The sequence below is a fragment of the Neomonachus schauinslandi genome, chromosome 15, assembly GCF_002201575.2.
Source record: "Neomonachus schauinslandi chromosome 15, ASM220157v2, whole genome shotgun sequence".
Classification (NCBI taxonomy): domain Eukaryota; kingdom Metazoa; phylum Chordata; class Mammalia; order Carnivora; family Phocidae; genus Neomonachus; species Neomonachus schauinslandi.
The window spans coordinates 6,173,656-6,190,430 of NC_058417.1; positions in this window are offsets into that span (position 1 = coordinate 6,173,656).

Here is a 16,775-nt window from a genome sequence, read left to right on the forward strand (position 1 = left end):
AATATGCAAGGACATGGATGAATCTAAAAACCATTATGCTAAGCAAAGAAGCCAGACACACAAAAAACTCAACTAAATGTTGTGTGATTCCACTTCACATGCGTTTGCCTCCTTGATAAAAGGCAAAACTATAGTGACAGAAGCAAGCAGATGATTGATTTTCAAGCATACGGGGAGGGGTGGGGGAGAGGATTGGCTGCAAAGGGGCATGAGGGATCATTTTAGGATGACGTTTTGTAATTTTAGTTTTTACGTGTAGGTCTGTGGTCCGTTGTGAGGTAAATTTTGTGTATGGTGTGAGGTGAGGATCAAGGTGGGTTTTTGTTTTTTTTTTTTTGGCATATGTATATCCAGTTTTTCCAGCACTGTTTGTTGAAAAGATTCCAATCACTTCCCCATCAAATGCCTTTTGCACCTGTATCAAAAATCAGTTGACCATATTATGTATATATATGTTGGTGGATTGTAATTATTTTTAAAATCACCGAATTTAAGTTTGTAATTTTAAAAATCTGAGTTTCTCTCTAGTTGTAGACCCTGCCCTTTCTGTCATGGATCCCTACTGGTGATAACAGTGAAACTAACTTATCGAGCAGTTCCCATTGACCTGACACCATTCTGAATCTTCTGCATATAGCAACTAATATCCTCACAACTATCCTGTGAATTGTTTTTTATTTGTCTCCATCTTTTTTTTTTTTTAAGATTTTATTTATTTATTTGAGACAGAGAGAATGAGAGAGAGAGCACATGAGAGGGGGGAGGGTCAGAGGCAGAAGCAGGCTCCCTGCCGAGCAGGGAGCCCGATGCGGGACTCGATCCAGGGACTCCAGGATCATGACCTGAGCTGAAAGCAGTCGCTTAACCAACTGAGCCACCCAGGCGCCCCTGTCTCCATCTTATAGAGGAGGAAACTGACACTCCGTAACATGAAATAATTTGCGGAAGCTAAGGTAGCCGAGCAGGGATATGACTCCAAGTCCTCGGACTCTTAAACATTGCTTAAATTCCACACTAGATCTGCCTCTCTGTCTCTTTCCAGCTCCTGGCGTACAATAAGTGCTCAACAAATATTCATCAAATCAACATAATTATAACACTGTATTTTGATTGTTTACCTGTTTATCATTACAAACTGATGGTGTACCTGGGGGGGGGGGTGGATGTACCATTTATCAATTTTTTTTTTTAAAGATTTTATTTTTATTTATTTGAGGGAGAGAATGAGAGACAGAGAGCATGAGAGGGAGGAAGGTCAGAGGGAGAAGCAGACTCCCTGCCGAGCAGGGAGCCCTATGCGGGACTCGATCCCGGGACTCCAGGATCATGACCTGAGCCGAAGGCAGTCGCTTAACCAACTGAGCCACCCAGGCTCCCCCCATTTATCAATTCTAAAATATTCAGCAAGGCTTACTATTATGTTAAACAGTGTGCCAAATGGGAGAAATATGAAGATTAACAAATAGACAATAATGAAACAGATGAACAAGTACGTTGGCTTTATTTAACTGGTAGATTTTGTTCCCCAAAGGGCTGACTTCACATGCAAAAACTGCCTATATGATTTCAATCCTGAGTGGGAATCTCATTGCTTGCTTGCTTGCTGCATCTTCAACCTTCTGACCTTTTGTTTGATCGCTCACAGCACGGGGCTAATAAAACCTGCCCTGTGTACCTCTTCGGTAATGCTGCCCATGAAAGAATTCAGGAAAATATACAGAGCTAGGCAGATATCAGAGGCTAGTCCCTTGACTTTAAACTTGTTGCAGGTGGTGTGAGGCCAAACGTGATCTGCTTATACGTGTGGTTTGCCGCCACTGTCTGGGGGTGGTTAGGGTGGCAGAGAGCAAATCTCGGGATGGTGTGGAAGGAGCCACAGGGCTGAAGAGGAATCTGGCCTGGAAAATGATCCGTTGATTCCGTGCTGGCCACCAGGACAATGACTGTCCTTCTGCACACCCTGGTTTGTGGCCTGAATATAATTCCTTCCCACAAGTTGAAGTACTAGATGAAGACATGTGTTTGCACAAATGTACAGCAGTGGATGAAGCTGGGCAAAAAAAGCCTCCAAAGGAGACTGATTGAGAGAATACTGGACAGAGGCTTTAAAATCCTTTGGTTTGGGAGATGAGTGTTAACTCTGTCAATACAGTAGGCTCTTGACTCATCTCTGGATTAGAAAAAAAAAAAATGTATCTTAAGCCAAGAACACTCAGTGGGGAAAGGATAGTCTCTTTAAACAAGTGGTGTTGGGAAAACTGGACAGCAACATGCATAAACGTGAAATTGGACTCATATCACTCATATCACTCTCACATCACTCAGAAAAATGGACTCAGAATGGATTAAAGACTTAAACTTAAGACCTGATAGCGTAAAAACTCCTAGAAGCAAACAAGCTTCTTGACATTGATCTTGGCCATTATTTTTTTGGATGTGACACCAAAAGCATAAGCAACAAAAGGAAACATGAACAAGTGGGACTACATCAAACTAAAAAGCTTCTGCAAGAGCAAAAGAAACAAGCAACAAAATGAAAAGGAAATCTGCAGAATGGTAGAAAATATTTGCAAGCCATATATTGGATAAGGGGTTAATATCCGAAACATATAACTCATTCAACTCAATAACAAGAAAGCAAATAATCCAATTAAAAATGGGCAAGGGGCTGAATAGACATTTTTTCCAAAGAACACACCCAAATGACCCAACAGGCACATGAACAAATGCTCAGCGTCACTCATCATCAGGGAAATGCAGATCAAAACCACAATGAGATATCACCTCACACCTGTCAGAATGGCTATCATCAAAAAGACAAGAAACAAGTGTTGGTGAAGATGTAGAGAAACGGGAACCCTGTGCCCTGTTGGTGGGAATGCAAATTGGTGCAGCTACTATGGAAAAAAATATGGAGATTGCTCAAAAAATAAAACTATACTACATGACCCAGAAATCCCACTTTTGGGTGTATATTCAAAGAAAATAAAAACAGGATTTTGAGAAGATGTCTGCACTCCCATGTTTATTGCAGCATTATTTTACAAGAGCAAAGACCTGGACACCACCTGCGTCTGTTCATGGATGAGTGGATAAAGGAGGTGCATGTACAATAGAATAATCTTATTCAGCCATGCAAAAGAAGGAGATCCTGCCATTTGCAGCAGGATGGGTGACCTTGGGAGCATTATGATAAGTGAGATCAATCAGACCAAGGAGGACCAGTGCTGAGTGCATTGTCCAGTAATATGTGGAATCTAAAAAAGTTGAACTCATAGCAGCCCAGAGTAGAATGGTGGTTGCCGGGGGTGAATTGGGAGGTGTTGGTCAAAGGGACAAACTTGCAGGCAGAAGATGAGAAAGTTCTGGGAATGTCATGGACAGCTTAATGATCATAGTTATCATCAATATTGTATTATATACCTCAAAATTGCCAAGAGAATAGATTAAATGTTCACACCACAAAAAAAAGTACTTGTGTATTGTGATAGAGATGTTAGCTGGGACGATTGTGGTAATCCCATTGCAATACATAAATGTATCAAATCAATACATAAATATATCAAATTAATACATAAATGTATCAAATCAATACATTGTATGCCTAAAATTACACAATGCTGTGTCAATAGCACTCTCAATTAAAAGTATCCATGTTAATTCCATAAATGCTTATTGAATGCTCAGGATGTGCCTGGCATTTTACTGAGTACCGCAGGGACCATAAAGATGGACAAGACCCCAACCATGTCCTCACGGAACAGACGTGCCCCTGGGTAACGGAGGCGCAGAGGAACAGGACTTCTAAAGAAGTGTAACCCATCGAAGTTTATACTTCACTTGGTTTTGGCTTCACCTTGATCTTGATTTAAGCCTTGAGCTCTTGATTTCCACAAGAAAACCACACACTATGCGTCAGGATCAGTAGGCCTGTTTGATGCTTTACTGAGGGTTTGTGAAGGCACGCTGGAGGGAGGATGTTCTTCAGCACTTAGAGTTCCCCCAAAACATTCCTGTTTGACACGTCCCTCCCAGGCTCTGCTGGGAGGCCCGCCCACCCTTTCTTTTCCCCTTGGGGAGATTCCTTCTGTACCACAGCGACCCTGGGCTCCCCACAGGCCCCAGAGCCCCAGAGGAGGCTTGGTTCTCCTGCAGCACATTCATCAACACCAAATGTCTTCTTTACCAAGAAGGAATTCTGAGAGCAGTGCTTTCAAAATGATGCACATATATAGGATTTATGAGTTATTTTCTTACTGAGTTAAAATACACAGAGCATGAAATGCCCCCTTTCAATCATTTTAAAGGAGACGATGCAGTGGCTTTTCGTATCTTCACGATGTTTGGCGACCACCATCGCTACATAATTCCAGAATATCTTCATCATCCACCCCCCGCAAAAGAAAACCTGTGCCCAATAAGCCATCATTCCCCATTTCCTCCTCTACGACTTGCTCTTCCCACTTAACCAGACATCGGGAAAATCCTTCCAGTTCTAAGGACTCCATCTTTTAAGGGACTGCAGTATGATTTTATAATATGCCTGTTTCTGCAGTTAGCCAGTCATCTCCCTGACATGGGGCACTGCCCTGGGGAAGCATGTTCCCATGGCCCTGCTGCAATTTGATTTTAAAGGCTGAGTCACAAAGCAAAAGCACTATTACTCTTCCACGTAATAGCTATCAGCATATTACTTCCCAAAAAGGTTTGTACCTTTTTTTTTTTTTTGGAGTCTCAGACGACATTTTATTCTCTGTTGAAAATGACATCGCACATCCTTTGTTCATATAATGTCACCCACATGTAGGTGTTTTTGTGAAACCTCCTTTTTTCACCTGTCTGAGCAGCACTTGTCTTGGAATCCCGGTGGACACGGGGGACTGGGGAGTTCTGCCTGGGAGGATGCGAGAAGCCTCCTCGGAGAACATCTTGACCTGGCTTTTATTTTTTTATTATTTTTTAAGATTTTTTTTTTTTAAGATTTTATTTATTTATTTGAGGGGGAGAGAGCACAGAGGGAGAGTGAGACGGGGAAGCAGGCTCCTGGCTGAGCAAGGAGCTCAGTGTGGGGCTCGATCCTAGGACCCTGGGATCATGACCTGGGCCGAAGGCAGACGCTTGACCGACTAAGCCTCCCAGGTGGCCCTTGAGCTGGATTTTAAAGGCAGTGGTGGGGCAGAAGCATCCAGGCAGGAGAGAGGGTGTGAGGGAAGCCAGGCAGGGCGATCGTGCCACGTGCACGCGGGGACTAGCAGCCGGCCCCCCAAGGGGAGGCGTGTGGACGATGGGGGAAAGCTCTAATGCATCGTTCAGGGCACGTGGGCATGGCTCTTTTGGAAAGGGCTCTCATCCAGGAGGACGTCTTCTTGTCTCTTTTTTCAGGCCTGGCAAAGGAAATGGTTTTTCAGGGAGAGCAGAGACACCGCTCCGCACTGCCTTAAGTCCAGTGTTTTGTGGGAGGGACTTCCCACCGGGCTGTCCTCTGCTCTTGCCTTTCTCAATAAACAAGCACCTAAGTCTGCTCTCACGCCCATTGCAGAGGGCTGTGGCCTCGATGGGGTTAATAAGGGATGTAACTTTTAGACTATATTAGAGATTACTTTACAAAGTCAGAAAAAAATGCACAGTCCTACCAACATTATATTACAGTGGCTAAAAATATCCCATGGCCATTGGTTGGCTCAGACCAATAGATGTCCCACAGACTAATTTAACCATTGGCAGGAGGCCATGCAGCCTCCAGACAGGATCAGAATCAAACTGGGGGCTGCTAAATATAGAAATATAAATTTGGGTTTGTTTAGAATCATTTGAAAACTGAAAGAACACATAAGCCAGTATGCAAGCATGGTAGAATATTGCAAAGGCTCACCTCTTGTGGTTTCTCGTCATCACCTTGCCCCTGGGTCTGCCTGCAGTCCCGCCCTCGATGTCGGCTTCTCAATGGGAATGTTAGACAGGTCTTCCGTGTCTGAGAGTCACCGCAGACTTGCAAAGTCGCCTGGGTGGGAAGGAGGTTTCCCTTCCAGATATCACACCGTTCTCAGAGGCTTACTGATTGCAGGCATGACTGCAACCATCCTTCCATCCCTCAGGCTCCATCCAGATGTGGGAACGGGCGTCTGTGGCTTCTCTTTGGATTTCATCCAGGGCCAGGAGGACAAGGAGTCCCCCAGGGCGTGGTTGCATGGGGGAAAAGGGGACAAAGGAAAAAAAAATCTTTCTTTGTAATCCTTGGGCTCTGTGTGTCCCTCGTGTTCAATGTTTATTGCGAAAAGGTATCTCAAAGCACAAACCTGCTTCCCCTGAGGAGCTTTGGGTAGGCAGGGATTCAAGCGAATGATGAACAGGTGCGAGAGGAGAGTGGGGAGGCTTCCTCATGTTGCTATTGGGGACATCACTCCTAAAATCCCCCCAGGAAACCAGCAGAGTCGAGTTAAAGGGCTCTTGGGCACACATGGGGACAACTGACCAGTTTAACCAGTCCAAAGTGCTTGTCAGGTGGCTTGTCATGACCCCACAAATCCATCCTCTGCTACCTGCTCACGTGAATCATGACTACTCCCCTCTTAGCAGCCCCGTCGCTGTCTTTTGGACATGCTAGAACCTTCCAACTTGAGGCCCCTGCCCTCCCACCCTGCCTGGGACGCTCTTGCATCAAGGATTTTCATGGACTTCCTCTCCCTTCTTTTAGGGTTAGTTCAAATACCATCCACCGAGAAGCCTTACTGAAGCCACATCTAAAGCTTTTTTTTTTTTTTTTTAATAATTGTATCCCCTCTGCCTGCTTTACCTCTGATAGAACTTGTTACTCCCTATTATATATCATATCGATCTTTGCTTATTATCTGTCTCCTCCACTCAAATGCACACTGCATAAAGGGACTCCAGTGTCTATGCTGGATGGATAAACGAGTCATGGTTGTGTTTATTCCCTATACCTGGATAAAAGTGGACCGCAAATTATACCTTTGCGTGCAAATCCCAACAGGAATTCCCAGACTCGTTCTCTCAGTACGTGATTTATTCCTCCTGCGGTATTGTAACCACACTTGCAGATGAGTAATTACAGGCTGAAACACCAGGTCTGAAGCCGGGTAGTATGGACTGCGAGAGGAAGGGCACCGGGAGAAAGAGACGCTTGAGCTGGGGATGGAGATCAAGAGGAGCTGGAGAGAACACTCAGAGAAAACAGCGTGTACCCTGTAGTTTCTCATTGGTGGGACACACACGGTCCCCTTTCTGAATTTGGGATGAGTCTCAGCATGGAGGGCTTCTCACGATCGCTTCTAGCCAGGCGACAGTCCTGACATGGAGTCATTGCCTGCCCACCGGAGCATTCTGCTGTTGCTCGTGAAGGCGCGGCTGGACAGTTTAAGAGCCGTTTCGAGAAAGGAATATGGCTTGATGGTCCTCTGCAAACCTCCATCGAGACCTGGCTCCACCAAGAAAGTGGCGACATTGAACATTGCAGAATGCATGCCCGTGGCCACGAGAAAATCTCCAAGACCACCGAGGAAGAGACCCTGTGTTACCAACACTCCCGAGGGTGTGGAGGATGGACTATGTGAAGGAACGTGGACACTGGGGACTCAGAGTTGAAAAGAGATTCCCTCGGGCCAGACTTCCCACGTGAAGGGGCTTTAGAAATAGCAAGATCAGTTCATTTAGCATGTAGTTTGCTTTTCACATAGGAGTGGGAGCAATAAATGCTTTAGTCCTCCATCTACGTATACATAAGGCTTAAAGGAATTCTTTATTTTTTTCTTAAGGATTTATTTATTTGAGGGGTGCCTGGGTGGCTCAGTCGGTGAAGCGACTGCCTTCGGCTCAGGTCATGATCCCGGGGTCCTGGGATGGAGCCCTGCATCCAGCTCCCTGCTCGGCCGGGAGCCTGCTTCTCCCTTTCCCACTCCCCCCTGCTTGTGTTCTCTCTCTCTGTGTCAAAAAAAAAAAAAAAGAAAAGAAAAATTATTTATTTGAGAGAGAGCAGGAGGAGTGGCAGTGGGAGAGAGAGAGAGAAAATCCCAAGCCGACTCCCCGCAGAGCACAGAATCCAACATGGGGCTCGATCCCACGACCCTGAGATCATGACCTGAGCGGAAACCAAGAGTGGGGCACTTCACTGACTGAGCCACCCACGTGCCCTGAGAACTCTTTCCAGTGAGTATAAACCAGCACTTTTGAATGTTAAGAGAACATAGTGTCAGCCTTTCATGGACAGGGTTCTTTTTTTATTTTTTTTCCCTCAAAGTCAGGTACAGTAATGGTGCATCTGAGAATGAGTGAGATCCTGGATTTGACGCAGTATCGGAAGGTGAGCGTGGAGACGGGAGCGGAGAACAGCACAGGGGACAGGGACAGGTGGTGAGGGGCACCCGGTGTGGCGGGAGGTGGCGGGGGGGAGGGGGCAGGCACTCTTGGAAGGGACCATGCCTCTGAGGACCTCTGGGGCTGTTCCCTGCTGCATCTGTGCAAATCCCGTTTAGCTGTCCCTCCAGGTCATTCGGTGTCCTAACAGCCCTCGGTGCAAGTTTTTAACAATTTTAAGAATTAAAATTAAATTAAAATTAAAATTTAAGAATTGCCACTGACATCGAAGAAAAACACACGGTGCGTAGACGCAATACTCACCCTCCAGATTACCCCAGATAAATAAATAGGAGATGGTCCTAGGCACCCCTTAGGGATACATGGGGAAGAGGAAAAGACAGGGATGACCAGCATCTGTGGGTCCGGGTGGGGAGGGGAGCCGTCTGTGCAAATCCCGTTTAGCTGTCCCTCCAGGTCATTCAGTGTTTGCAAGCAGTAAAAGAAATCGCCCAAATTTGTTTTCTCATGAAAATGTCAGCTTGAGCGCTTAGAGTGAGTTAATTTTTTTCTTGGGGCCCGGAAAAAAAAAAAAAAAAAAAAAAGAAATCCTTTTTATTTTGTTGCCCTGGGGACAAAAGAGGCTTTCTGTTCCTGTTCCATGTTTCCAGTTTGCTGGGATTCTTCAGATGTGCTTACACGGAGGGCTGAGATAAATTTCCAGGTGGAAGAAACGAGATGCTGACATGTTTGGTCTGAGCCAGACCTGTCACCCCAACCTGCTGGGGCCTCAGAGGGATGGAGCTCTTGGCTTTCCCTGTGCCTGTTCCCCAGGTGAGACCTGCCGCCCCCAAACGCTTCTTTCTTCACAAGACATTTTAATACGATGGGGCATAAAAGGGAGATGGCGACATCATTCTTGTTAATTAATGTCTTGTTTGGTTACCTCCCATTAATTATTCACTAAGCCAAGACAGCTGTCAGGTCTTGTTTGGGCTCAAGCCTGAAAATAACTTGTAGCTCTTGTTGGAGGGCTTGGTTTGCTGCTTCTTCCTCCCTCCCCTCGCCCGTCCTCCCCTTCTCTCCTCCCCCTCCTCCTTTCCCGCCTCCTTCCCCTCCTCCACTTCCTCTCCTCCCCCTCCTCCCCTCCTCCTTCTCTTCTCCCTCCCTCCCCCTCCTCCCCTCCTCCTTCTCTTCTCCCTCCCTCCTCCTCCTCCCCTCTTCCCCATCCCCTTCTGTCCCTCCTTCCCCTCCCCCTCCCCAGCCTCCTTACATTCTTTTTTCCCAAGAGTAGAGCAGAGACCAATATTTAGTTGTCTGGCTCCCGAGAGAATCATCAGCTATTACAGCTGGAAAGGAGGTCAGAAATCATAGAAACAGGGTTTTCAGACTGCTCTGAGGAGTCCGAGAATTGGACAGGACTTTGGCCCCGCCTGCTCCGATTCAGGTTGATTCTCTTCTCCATGCCCCATGGGCCATCTTTGAATCCCGGTGTGTAAAGAAGAAAAAGATCTGAGTCTTGGGAAGGTCTGAAAACGGCCGATGCACATCAGGCCTCTCATTTACAGAGGAGGGCACTGAGGTTCAGAGAGGTAGAGCAGTTTGCCTGGGGTTGCCCAGCTTCTCGGTAAGGGAGTTTGGACTGGGAGCCTTGCCCTTCTCCTGCCGCTTGGCTCTGAGTAGAGCGGGGAGCTGACCTGAGAAGCAGCGAGAAGGTGGGAACGAGGGTGCTTCCATCTCTCTGGTATGCGAAGCAGGATGGGTGTCTTGAAACACTTCTTGGGCCACAGAAAATGGTATTTCCCTGTGGTCCCAGAGAATAGCAGTGCACACGTGGCCAGGCCCGTGGTCTCCCTTACAACGGGATGAGGACACAGAGTGTCCGGAGTCCGCCGTGTGGGACTGACCCACTAACCAGTTTCATCGTAAAGAAAGGGTTTTCTCTCTCTTTTTCTTGTTTATTATCATTTTGGGGGTGGGTTTCAGCAAGGGGCAGGTTTTGGAAATATGCACCAATTCTACCATATTTCCAAGTAGTGTGAATTTAACATTCAGGCTGGAGTCTTACTTAGGTCGATTGACCTAGAGAAAGTTTTAAAATAAATTTTTAGATGTAAATTAAACTGTTCTATTTTTTAAAGCATTTCCTTTGCGGTTGTAATTAAAACAGTACAGATATCTTGGGGGATAATATAGGATAGTATTGTGATAAGAGGCTGGAAACCTAGCTCTGCTCCGTGCTGTGTGACATCAGGCAAGTCACTCACCCTCTCTGTGCCTCAGATCGCTTTCTCTGTAAAATAGGGATGATAACCATACCTTCCATATGGGGGCGCTGTGCGGATCACATGCATTGCCATAGAAAGCCTTCACAACAGGGCCCAGCGCGGGATGTATTGTGATTCATGGACCTGAGCATTGGTGTCTGTCAACAATTCTAGAAAATTCTTGCTCTACATTGCTTTAAATATGATCTCTTTCCCATTCTATTGGACCTTCTCAGGACTCACAGCACGTCTTTTATTTTTCCATCTCTTTGTCTCTGGAGGGTCTCCTGGATGACTTCTTTGGTTCTACCCTTCAGTTCACTGAAATTCTGATGCTCTCTGTCCTGATGTTTTGTAACCCATTCGTGATGGAGACAAGCAGCTGTGCACAGTCACTCAGCCTCTCCTTCTTCTGTATCAATTGTATTGTAGATGGACACACGGCTCTTCAGCCGTATGGCCCTTCCCACACTCCTTTATGGTTGGATGTGGCTGTGGGACTAAGTCTTCCGTAGACGTGAGTGGAGGTGGTGGGCGCCACTCAACACACAGTGTGTCTCTCCCGTACTGTTTCTCCCTCTCCGCAGCTGGGATATTGTTCAAAGAGTTGTCTGTGGAACACAGCAGATGCATAAACTGTCCCTGCTTTGCAATGGGATTAGTTAAAAAATAGAAAAGCCTTTAGATATTTATAGCAATTCAGCCCTCTCACAATACCCGAGCATTCTGGTAATACTTCTTTATCTTCTTCCCCCTCTTTCTCTTCCACCTCCTCCTTCCTCCTTCTTCTTCTTCCTCCTCTTCCTTCCTCCGTCCTCTTTCTTTCTTCTTCCTCCTCTTCCTTCCTCCTTCTCTTTCTTCCTTCTTCTTTCTCCTCTTTCCTCCTCTTCCTTCTTCCTTCTCCTTCTTCCTTCTCTTCTTCCTCCTTCCTCTTTCTTCCTTCTTCCTTCTCCTTCTTCCTCCTTCCTCATCCTTCCTTCTCCTTCTTCCTTCTCTTCCTTCCTCCTTCTTCTTTTTCCTTCTTCCTTCTCCTCCTCCTTTTTCCTTCTTCCTCCTCCTCCTTCCTCTTCCTTCTTCTCCTCCCTCCTCCTTCCTCCTCCTCCAACTCCCCCTCCTCCCTCTCCTTCTTCTCCTTCTTCTTCTTTTTTTTTTTTTTATTTTAAAAAAGTAATGGTCCAAAAAGAATCGAGGGGGAAGAAAACTGTCCTGTCACCTGTGCCTGTGGCCAGATGAGGGTAATGGCCAGGGGGTGGGCTGAGCAACAAGATGGAAGGAACCTGTGTCCTTTAATGACCCCCAGGGGCAGAACTGCCTGCCAACCTGGAGTGCTCACTCCAGACCATTACACAACAGGGAAATGAAGCACCGTCTCTTTTAACCTATAGAATTATTTTCATATCCCTTCCTGTGACCTTCAAGCCTTACCCCATGACATGTCCATCATGTTTTAAATTCCAATTATTATACATTTACTTCTAGAAATCATGTTTGGTTCTTTCTCAAATCTCTTTGGTGGTGGTTGTTGTTGTCTTAATAGATTCTCATTCCTTGATCATATTTGCGAGCCTCGGTTGTTTTTAAATCGTACATTTGTTAAAATAAAGTCTTGTTTAAGCACCAAGATAGAACAGATATGAACTTTCAAACAGAGGTGACAAATTGCCATATGCAGATATTCATCAGGAATTTTTGAGAACTTGTTCTGCAACATTTAAAATCTTTCAATGACTTTGAGAATATAAAATGATTAAGAGATCAGAGGAGAGAAAAGATTTTAGGGAGAGAGACCTCTTTAGGGAAATTGATACTGAGCACTCTGTCCTCTCTCCCCACCCAAGTGGTCCAGCGTCAGAGTTGGTGGAGGGCAGAGCCCTTTGGGGACAGCCGATGTCTGGGTAGATTCTGGCTCATTAGTTAAAAACCGGTTGCAAATATCTTGCTTCTGTTTATCTCTCCTTTAATTGGCGGAGATGGAAAATCATAGAAGTTGCATGCGTTCATTTCTCAGGGCTTCCCTAACAGAGTACAATAGACCGGTGCCTCGAAATGACAGAAATATATTGTGTCACAGCTCTGGAGGCCAGGGGTCCAAATTCAGGGCATCAGCAGGGCCGTGCTCCCTCTGAAGCCTCAAGCAAAGGATCTTCCTTGTCTCTTCCAGCTTTTGGTGGCCCCAGGCTTGCCTTGACATGGGGCAGTGTCACTCCAAGCTCTGCCCGTGTCTTCACACGGCTGTCTTCCCTCTGTGTCTGTGTCTTCCTATGTTGTTCTCTGTGTGAGTCCATGTCCACACTCCCCTCTTCTTATATGGACCCCAGTCATCCTGGATTAAGGGCCCACCCTACTCCAGACCGACCTCACCTTCACCAGTTACCCTTGCTACAACCCGATTTCTAGATAAGGTCACCTTCAGTGGTCCTGGGGGTTAAGACTTCAAAATATCTTTTTTGGGGGGGGGGCACAATTCATCCATAACAGGGAGACGTGGTAAAGGATGTGGGGAGTCACAAAACGGATGGGAAATTCATCTCTCAGCTTCTGCTTCCTGTAATCCCTGCTTCTGTCTGCCTCAGTTGGTCTAGGTCCTGAAGACTGCCTCCCACTCCCTCACCCCGATGACACGTCCCTGGCCTCCAGGGGCAATCCTGCTCGCCTCCCCACCCAGCCCCACACCTTGGCTGGGCACGCAGACAAAGTCACGGCCCTGACCCTCCTTCCACTCCCAGCAGGATACATATCCTGCCTCTTTGGCTTCCTTCCCAGCACAGAGTGAGCCCTCACATGTCCAGAAGGCTTGCCCTTGAGTGCCCTTCCTCCCTGACCTCCCTGATCAAACCATCTGCCGGTCGCTGGGTCCCAGCCATCTGCTCAAGGCCCGCTTCCATGTCTCGGAGCTTGTGAGCCCTGAGGACATTGCAGGGATGAGAGTGTTCTCGCGGTGGATCCTGGGACCATCGATGACTTTCCATCATGGCTGGTATGGCAACAATATGCGTTCACCAAAAGCCCAGGGACCCAGTGCTTGTGGAGCAGAACGATGGAACTGTTGGAGGACCATTTCGTGTTAGAAAATCTCCATGTGGAATGTCTGAGATTCCACTGGGGACCAGAGTTTAGACGTCCTGCCTGATGAATCCTTTGTGTTTCTATAAAGTCACTGGTAGAAGGTGTTCCCAGTGTATTAGAGAAAAACTATGCCAAGCTTTTAGCTCAGGTTAACCCCCGGAGTGAGGATTAACTTCCTTCCATGGTATTTCCCAGAGAAGATGCCTCCCAGAGGAGGAAACACATATATTAGGATGGCGAGCACTTTGGGCCAAGTGTTGGGGAGACCTCCCTTCATTTTGGGTTTCTCGTCTGCAATATGAAAAGGTGAGCCTATTCACAGAGTCCTTTTAGCCCTAACATTCTAATTATTTAAAAAAAATCAAAACTTTTATCTTTTATTTTAAAAGCATAAATAACGGTTTTTAACAGCACTATAAAATCAAAACATTTTAAAGTGTATTGCACCTCAAACCTTTTAAATATCTGTACCTCAATTCAATATTTACACACTTTTGTTGCCAGACAAAACTCCAGTGACTTTTTATTTCTGTCCTAATACTCCAAATCCAGGAGAGAAACACATCTACAAATTAGTTATGGAAAATTAAAACAAAACAAAACAAAACTATATGAACCTAGAAAACTTAAAACCCTCAAACTTGATAAAATTCACATTTTCGTTTCTCCCCGCCCCCCAGACACACAGGCAGTCTGAAAATTATTTCATCCGAACAAATTGTCCAGATATATTTGGACCCATCCCTCTTGTGGAGGAATTCAGCCAAAACTGCCCCCGCTCTCCCCGCCCCGGAAAAGCAATTCTAAATCAAAACCAACTTTGTTAATGCCTCAAAGGAGAAAGAAGCATTTCTGAATGCTGCAAAAAGCCATTCGGACCTGAGACTGCCCTTCTCTTTTGCTCTAGTGAATTTAGGATTAAAATCTGGGAAAAGGTCTTTGAAGACTGTGCACCACTGTGGGTCTGTATGGATAGGGCCATTCAAAGTAGTTTTTGTAACACGAGTTTCAGTGCATTCGGAGGTCTCTCAAAATCAATTCTGTGCTTTAAAAAAAAAATTTATACTCCTGACGATACAATAGATGTGTGCATAGACTAGTAATCTGGCCAGGAACTTGCGCAGCCAATTTAGGACCTGGGGGTACAGTGGTAACTGGGAGGCAGGTGGGGTTGGCTGGTTGCTGTGGATGGTCAATGCATTTGGCATCCATTTCTCTTCCTCTCCCTGCCGATGGGCAGCCGGAAGTTCCTTTGGGAAACCCTGCCTTTGTTCGGAGCTCCGGGGCTGAGCCCCGCTTGGGGTTAGCAAGTCGAGGAAGCCCCGCCCCCTCACTTACCAGTTGGCCAATAGCTTTCCTCCAGCCGCAGGGACTGGTTCAGAGGGCTCAGGTGGTGCAAACACCTGTCCTTCTGAGGGACACGGCCCTCTGTGGATGTGAACGAGGCAGCACGAGATAAAGGCCTCCCAAGTCACTCTTAGACTGTGTCTGCTTGTTGGGAGAGGGAAAGAGACGTTCACCTTCCAGCTTCCCCGCCTCGCACACTTGCCAAGGAATGTGGTCCAGGATGGAGGAATTTCCACAGCTGCGCACAGGGCGGTGCTCTGAGGGCCAGGCGTCCGCCGGGGTAGTTAGCCCGTGTGGAAGACTTGGCCTTTGCAAGCGGGTCAAGGAAACTTAGAAAAAAGATAATAACGAAAGGGATGAAGGCGAGAATGGTGGGCAAAAAAAAAAAGGGAACAGGATTTGGATGATTTCTCCTGGAGGAGAGGATTCTAAAAGCAGATGACTCACTTAGTAGCTTGGTTTTGGGGAAGACCCTCTCTCTTCCTGGGTTACCATTTGCTCCTCTGGGACGTGAAACCGATTAACTATAGGATCCATACGGTGGCTTCGAGCCCTAAATGCTGTGATTCTAGGCATCACTTTTACATGTCAGAAAAATGTTGATGCATGAGGAGGTGGTGGTGGTTTTCCGATTCCATTGCAGCGAGAGAAGAAAGTAGGAGAGCTGGGGTGAAGCGTCTTGACCTTGAGAGCTGTTTTGACCATAGAGAGCAAGGTGGAGATGAGGAAATCTCACTTCCTGGAAATGGATAAAGAAATAATACATGGTTATTTTTCTGGGATGGGATAATCCCCAGAAGCCACTCCCTAAAAAGATGAATTTGAATGGCATGGCGATTAACATGTTGAAATCTAACTACTGTGTTCTAAGCTCTTAAAAAAAGGTTCTTGCACACCAACAGGGAGGTCTGGGGTGATTCTGACTTGTTGGCTGTGCATTTTCAGCTGCTTGAATCCCTCGTAAAGAGGAGGTGCCCTCTAAGCCGAGCGATGGGGTTTCTGACGCCGAGATGGGCAAAGAGCAAAATTTGGGAGAATCAGGGTTTTGTTGTTGTTGTTGTTGTTTTTAAATTAAAACAATGCTCCAAGTTTAAAGGGTGGCAGGGAGTATCATGACCTTCCCTCAAGATGTGCAACACCTAGTCTCAGGAACGTGTGAATATGTTACTTCCTGTGGCTAAAGAGATTTTGCAGCTGGGATTGAGGATTTTGAGCTCCATTTATTACGGAGTACTCCGGTATGCCCTATGTAATCACAAGGGTCCTTAAGGATGGAAGAAGAGTGAGAGGCAGGAAGAGGGAGGCAGGAGGGCCAGGAAAGATGCAACAACAGAAACAGAGGTTGGGGATGTTGTAACTGCTGCAAGGGGCCTTAGCTGAAGACTTCAGAACCTTCTAGAACCTGGAGAGGGCAAGGACACAGATTCTCCCTTAGAGCCCCTGGAGGTGGCGTGGCCCTGCTGACGCTTTTATTTTGGTCCTGGGAAACCCATTTTGGACTTCTGACTTCTGCAGCTGTAAGATAGTCCATTCTGATTGTTTTGAGCCACTGGACCCGGTGGTAATTTGTTACAACATTAACGAGAAGCTACTACACAGAGGAGAAGGCAGAATGGATTGATGGAGAAGAAAAATCGCTTTGGGAAGAGAAGTACTAGTAGTAGGAGTAGAGACATCATCCCTGCAAGAAGAATAGCCCTGACGGGCTAACAGTGCTTTCACGGGGCTGTGGTGGATGGCCTGGGGGTCAGCATCAGGGGGCGGGCTCCAAGGAGCAGGACCCAG